Genomic DNA, 7,203 nt, shown 5'->3' with positions numbered 1-7,203 from the left:
CTGGACTCACTCAAAAATTTGAAACAATAATTGTACCAAGTTGAGGTGGTGAACAAAAGGTATTGCACCAATAAAACCCAGCCTACAAGCTTTAAAAGCCTTTTCATGTCAAATTATATACAAACAAACTCAATTCCATTTAATACAAAAATGTTACCTCAAAGTTAACTTTATGTAAAAATAAGAAATTAAAGAAATCTAAAAAGCCATAAAATAACTTTATTAGGTCAATTCAAATATACAGAACCAAAGTTAAATAACAAAAATAAAATAAACACAATTTACACCTTACAAACATCAATATTATTTTAGAAATAGACTCTTTCATTAACCAAAGTAGGTATATTTATAACAGAGTAGGTAATTAGACTAAAACAGGGTATATATACCTAAACACTTTTTAAAACAGAAATAGTAATAATATATTTATAATTATTACCACATTCACCACAAGTGTTCGTTTTATTAAAATGTTAAAAGCAGGGCCGCGCCGTCCATAAGGGCGGAGAGGGGCGGTGCCCCCCGGCGCCGAAGTAAAAAGGCGCCGGCAGGTGCCGAAAAAAAAATTGATAATAATGAAATTACCAGAAATATTAACAATATTTTATTATCTTGTGAAATTGAAAATTTACCAATCGTAGGTATATATAAAAATAACAGTTATTACTTTGATCCCCTAAGTGTACGAACGGTTATTTCTTTCAAAGGCCAACGGAGCAAAATGAAAAAATTTTGACGCATGTCAAAATTTTCAATGTGTTTTAAATGTATTCATTTTTTTTTTTTCAAATCCTTAGAAAACTAATAAATATTTTTGAAAAATTTAAACACATAATGAAACATTACATTATTACCGAGGGCCGCAAATCCCTGAAAATTTCTATAATGTTTATTTTAATAAGTTACAGGGGTGAAAATAAAAGGAAAAATTTAGTGTTATTTTTAATTGCAAATATTTCATTCAAAAGAAACTTTTTATTTATTCTAAGGAACTTTCGGCCCTCGGTAATAGTCTTTCATTCTGCATTTAAATTTTTCAAAAATACTTATTAGTTTTCTCAGGATTTGAAAAAAAATGAATACATTTAAAACACATTAAAAATTTTGACATGGTCAATATTTTGCTCCGTTCCCCTTAAACTGAACTATTACTTTATTCACTCACGGTAAAATATTGCAAAACCTCTGAATTTTAAAGCCAGTGAAACAAAAAAGAAGTACTTCTGTTGGAGTGAATGTAAAGAGAGGGATAAACTCCAACAGAAGTAGAAAAAGAAAAAAACTAACTGTCAGCTAATGGAACAAAAATGAAGAGATGGGGTGGTAAGGGAAAATACTACTACCAGTATAACAAACAAGAAGAAGAACTTCTGTTGGAGTGTAAGTAAAGAGAGTAATAAACTCCAACAGAAGTAAGAAAAAAAAAAAGAACTAGTTGTGGCTATTATGAAAATACAAATGAAGGGGCTTCTACATTCTACATTCTACATTGAAGCCGAAGTAAGAAAAAATACTACTGTTTGCAGTAGTACTTGTATGGGGGAATAATGATAGGGTGATGAAATTGAGGAAAGGGGACTAAAAGGGATAGAAGTAGAAGTATGAAGAGACAGAGGAAAACTGAATGGAGTGGCTAGCAAGAGATGTAAGAGAACAACTTGACACTCAAGGATGGATACGGCTCGTTTGCATGCCTGTCGAAGAACAGTAGCTCAAAGTAGATGCTGATGACTAGAAAAGGTATATACTAAGATAAGAATAATGTTCTGAAAATGTATAAACATGAATAAGTGTTAAAGAAGAACCCTTTAAATAAAAACTAACAAATCATGGGCGCCAAGAAAATGATCTTCGATCACTCTCCTAAGTATCTTACACTGCTGTCAAATACTAAACATATTAAATATATAAGTAAATGTAAATATAAAGGGAATAAGAATAAATGATGTACAAAATAAATAAACATTTATTAAAATTAACTACCAGATTTTTAACAATCTCTGAGTTAGACAAAGCATATACTGTGACTTTAAAATGACAAAGTTATACAAAAGTTATATCTATCTAAGCTAACAAGAATAATGTTACCTGTTACAAAATTATATAAGTACCTCTTACTTACATATAGGGTACAACTCACATGAGATTTCTACCAAATGGTTATAGTACGCCTGCTACGTACAACTAAATTAACCCCGACAAATATGAAAAATATATAAATAAATAGGAACAAGCCTGACGAAGAGAAAATACAATGATGAATTAAGCAAAATTAATTAATAAAAGTTATAGAAATGAAGCTAAGATAAATACCGAAACGTAGACCTAAATTAACCGAAATTTGGCATACACATAGCTAACAAGTCAAAGAAGAAAATGATATTGTGTCGACGTGTGCTTTTGCCCTAGGGGAGTAGGAGTACCACTCCTTCGCGGGGGGAAAATATACTGACGTTAAAAATAAGCCCGGAAGTGGATAAACCGACGAATTGTAAGTAACTATAAAGTTAAGTTGTTCTATAAAGTTTTTATATTACTTAAGTCAATATCTACTTTTCGAGTTATTTGCGAGTGAACATGTTTATTTTTCAACAAAAAAAAAACACGTTTTTAGACAGTTTTTCGTCTTCCACCGTTTTTCACTGACAAATTACCTACTCAAAAAGTAAGTATTTTAGCGAAAATATATTCTTAGGAAAAAATTTTAAAAAAGGCATTTTCTGAAAAATGTCAATATATTTTTTTTTATTTAAAACCAATTTTTTTTAATAAGCGCTTTTAAATGGTGAAACTTTCAGATCATATGTTTTTTACTAAAAAAAGGGACCAGCTTTATTTTCTGCGTTACCGACTTACTTTTTCTACTTGAAACTTTTTGAAAAAACAAAGATAAAGCTTTTTCTAAAAACTTTAAAAAAGTTGTCATGATTTTTGCCCGAAAAGTGCTTAATTTTTTGGCATTTTCACGTTGAAATGTTCGATATCTAATTTGACGAATAAGAACCCACTTTACTCGAGCTACAACTCTTCCTCTACTAGATCTACTGACTTCATGCGTGCACAAGTTTTTTTAAATTTTTTTATAAGCTGTATTTTTGCTAAGAAATTTTTTGTCAATAAAATACACACTATTTGTGTTATTTGCGAAAAACGGTCTAAAACCGTGGTTTTTATGTTGAAAAATGAACGCGACTCATGCTCATGCGCAACATACTCACTCGCAAATAAATGGAAAAATATTGACTTAGTAGAAAAAACTGTATATTATTATGGAACAAAAGTTGCTTAGAATTAGTCAGTTTATCCACTTCCGGACTTAATTTTAACGTATATTTTTCAACCCCGATGACGCAATATCAATTTTTTTCTTTGTTATAAAATCGGATAAACGAAGCAGAGATCGACCACCAACGCGCTGTAGTGACGATGTAAAGAGAACTGCCGGGAACTTGATAGTTGGTAGCTCAAGATAGGGAGACATGGAGAAACTTAGAGGGGACCTATGTTCAGCAGTGGACGATAACGGTTAGATTATGATGATGATGATACTTTCCTAACACATAAAAATAGTTTGTATTTATACCGTATAACGATCCACTAAGCTAGAAAAAACTACTAAAAAACGAAGGAGGAAAGGGGCGCCTAAAATTACTTGCCCCGGGGCGCTTGAAAGCCTTGGCGCGGCCCTGGTTAAAAGCAAAAACAACAAAGGTATAACCTCAAAAATAACATGTAAACAAACCACAAGAATCTACAGGTCGAGCAAGTCTCGTAATATTCACGATTGCGAGCCACGCTTCACACAACCGTGTTTGCGTACTTGTGTTTCGAGTTGCGTGGTCGTGCGGAGTTATATTTACCAAATTTAAATATAATCGTTTTCAAAATTAAATCAATATGGCTACTGGGTGTAAAAGATAAATCTTATTCTATCTGTTCTTAATGAGTTTTAGATAATTTTAGTTGTATTTCTTTGTAATTTTGTGTTGTACAAAGATTAATTTAACATTTTCTCTGGAAGTATTAATTTAGAAAGATAATATGCTTCATTGGTGTTGTGTTTTGAAGTGTGAAATGCAAAGTAATTGTGATAGTTAAATGCAAGATAAAGTTCACTTTTAAACTGAACTAAATAAGGTATCTGAGAGACAGCAATGGTTAAATGCAATACAATGTACAGGTTTTACTAGCGAAATGAAAATTTTCCTGTCCTGTCTGCTGTAATCATTTTATATCTGGTAAGTTACAATTGCAACAGTAATGATTTTTGAAGATGTTAACGTTTTAATCTTATAGGAAAACCAGCCGACTTAATCGATAATAACAATCTCCAGATTGGGTTCCTTCAATAAATATGGTCTATAAACACAATGAAATAAGTTCCCCAAACTCTAAAATGGAGTGGTATTAAAGGAGAATTAAAGGGAAAAATATTCATATTGAAATTATTTATAAGGCACTGGACTGTCTTAAATTCTACAATAATACTAGGTGGGTAAATGATTTTAGACATTTTTCATTAAGAGTAGATTAAGATTAAGTAGATTTTCATTCAGTAGATTTAAGACTTGTTTACACGGGTAGAGTAATGATGCAAGTACTTGATAGAGTAGAGTAACTCTACCTGTAAAAATGCTCAGCACAGTAGAATAGCTGGTAGAGTGTATAGTTGGAGTTAAAGTAGAGTGACTAGCAACCTATGGCAAAGTAACTACTCTATGACCACCACTACTGCCAAAATGTCTACTCAGCTGCACACTCTACCCATGGAACACGCTCAATTATGGCAGAATAGAGTAGGTAGGAGAGTACATGGAGGTGCTGTCATTCTGGCTGGAATTGTGTTTTGTGTAAATAGTGAAAATGAAGTTCACCGAAGATGAAACTTTAAAACTTGTAGAGCTATAATACGGCGAATGCCAGTGTTTATGGAATTTAGGTAGTGTATACTACAGAAATAAAAGTTTGCAGCAAGCTGCGGAGGATGAAATCGTCGAAAGAATGGCAAAGGGGGCTTTGGAGTAAACGAGCTTCAGCAAAAAATTAAGAATTTAAGGTGCACTTATAATCAAGAGTGTTTAAAAATACAAAAATCGGTTTCACTATACTAGCATCAGTACTACACTTGTACTCTCCTCATGTGAATGGTATCAAGCCATTTTTGGTAGAGTACTACCACTACTCTACTCTCCTCAAAACTCTACCCATGTAAACAAGTCTTTAGAAACAGTGGAAAATGAGGTAGCTAGTAGAGTAGTAGTAGAGTAAAATATACTGGTTTAGCAAATTACAATGTTTTAAGGTAATACAGTAGCGATAAACAGGTAGCCAAAACGTGTTCCAAGATTGTCACTGTAATTTTGAATATTTTTTCGAGGCATTTGGCACATGTATTCGTAAAATAATAAAGAATGGCGGTACAGAGCCCAATTTGAAAAATATATTAATATGTGGAAATTACTCTGTAATTATACGATATTTAAAAAACGAGCCTGTACCGCCATTAAGAAGAACAAAAAAATACACTTTCTTCAAATAAACTTTTTTATCCAATGCCTAGATTTTGTGTAATTTTGGAACTACCAATGAAATAAAAAATTTTAGTAGTTCCAAAATAACACAAAATCGGATAAAAAAGTTGTATTTAAAAAAAGTGTATTTTTTTGTTCTTCTTAATGGCGGTACAAGCTCGTTTTTTTATATTGTATTTAATTACAGAGTAATTTCCACATATTAATATATTTTTCAAATTGGGCTCTGTACCGCCATTCTTTATTATATTACGAATATGTGTGCCAAATATCTTGAAAAAATATTCAAAATTACAGCCGCAATCTTGGAACACATTTTCGCTACCTGTTGATCGATACTGTTTCCTCTTAAGATAGTTTTAATAGTTATTTATAATATAAGTATTAAAAGTACAATTTTAAGACGCGCATGTGAAAGTTAACTTGAAAAAATAATTTTATTAATGTTTTGACTTCCACATCAGATGTTATTGTCAAAATACAAAATATTCATTATTATTAGGTTTGTTCTAGCAAACAGTCAAACTAGTCAAAAACCATCAGCAAACAGTTGGTCAGTAAAAGAACATAATACAGTCACCAGTGCGATCCCCTCTACTCGCGCTGGTCCACTATTCGCTGATGGTTTCACACTGATGCTAGAACAAACCTATTATTATTATGCATATCATTATCTGTAAATAGTATTTCTTCTGATTGTTAATTGTAAAGGATAGAAAAATTACCATTTATTTTATTTTTTTTAGAATCAGCTGAGAGAAGTGGTCTACAAAAAACCATGAAGGAAACGGAATATGTGGCTACGAAAGGCAAAAGAAAGGTTTACAAAGCAAATGTGACACATCTTTTTGAAATATTTAGGAATATCAGTAAATTGCATTGAAAAAATGTATGAAAAGATTTTGTTCAATAAAAATGTTTATATTTATCAAGGATGTATTATTTGGTATGGCCACATATCGTCAGTGATGTAATAATACATCCTATCTGTTTTTTCATGAGTTTTGTAAGAGAGACTAAAAACTTGTCTTAGGGTCACCTCCTGTTTTCATATGATATTTTTTGACTTGTTTTGTAGTAAATTAAACTATCTATGAACTACAAAACAAGTCAAAACTTACATATGAACACAGGAGGTGACCTTAAAACATGTTTTTCCATATCTCATACAAAACTCATGAAAAAACAGATAGGAGGTATTGTCACATCAGCAAGGATGTACAGTGATGAGTGCCCTAATAACCGGCAAAATATGGGCAACATATTTAGTTGTGAGATAAAAAGAAATGAAACTAGTCGAGCTGGGAAATTTAGCGAAATTAACCTTTAAATTTACGTTATATTGATCCCACCTTTACACATATCGGAGGAGTATGTCAACTAAAACTGTCACTGTGACAGTGGTAGTTTCCAAACTCGTCTGATACGTCTGAAGGTGGTACACAATCAATACAATCTAAATGTATAAGTTAATATCGCTAAATTTCCCAGCTCGACTAGTTTCATGTCTTTTTATCTCACTACTTAATACATCTTTTGTGCTATTTTGCCGGTTATTAGAGCGGTCATCACTGTATTTCTGGTATATCCAGGGAATGTCTACAAAATATATTTTGAATGTCCAGAGAACATTTGTGGACATTCATGGAATGTTCCAATAAGACATTCAGGT

General features: G+C 31.8%; 1 long non-coding RNA gene across 1 annotated transcript; it reads left to right on the top strand.

Annotated features, from left to right (window-relative positions):
* Positions 1-3,809: 3,809 nt before the first annotated feature.
* On the top strand, positions 3,810-6,459 carry LOC126884582 (uncharacterized). Its single transcript, XR_007698104.1, has 3 exons — positions 3,810-4,238; positions 4,297-4,491; positions 6,278-6,459. It is a non-coding gene; the product is annotated as an uncharacterized LOC126884582 (long non-coding RNA).
* The last annotated feature ends 744 nt before the right edge of the window (positions 6,460-7,203 follow it).

The sequence above is a fragment of the Diabrotica virgifera genome, chromosome 5, assembly GCF_917563875.1.
Source record: "Diabrotica virgifera virgifera chromosome 5, PGI_DIABVI_V3a".
Taxonomy (NCBI): Eukaryota; Metazoa; Arthropoda; class Insecta; order Coleoptera; family Chrysomelidae; genus Diabrotica; species Diabrotica virgifera.
Note: the sequence above shows the minus strand (reverse complement) of the source record. Positions and strands in the feature narration are given on the sequence as shown.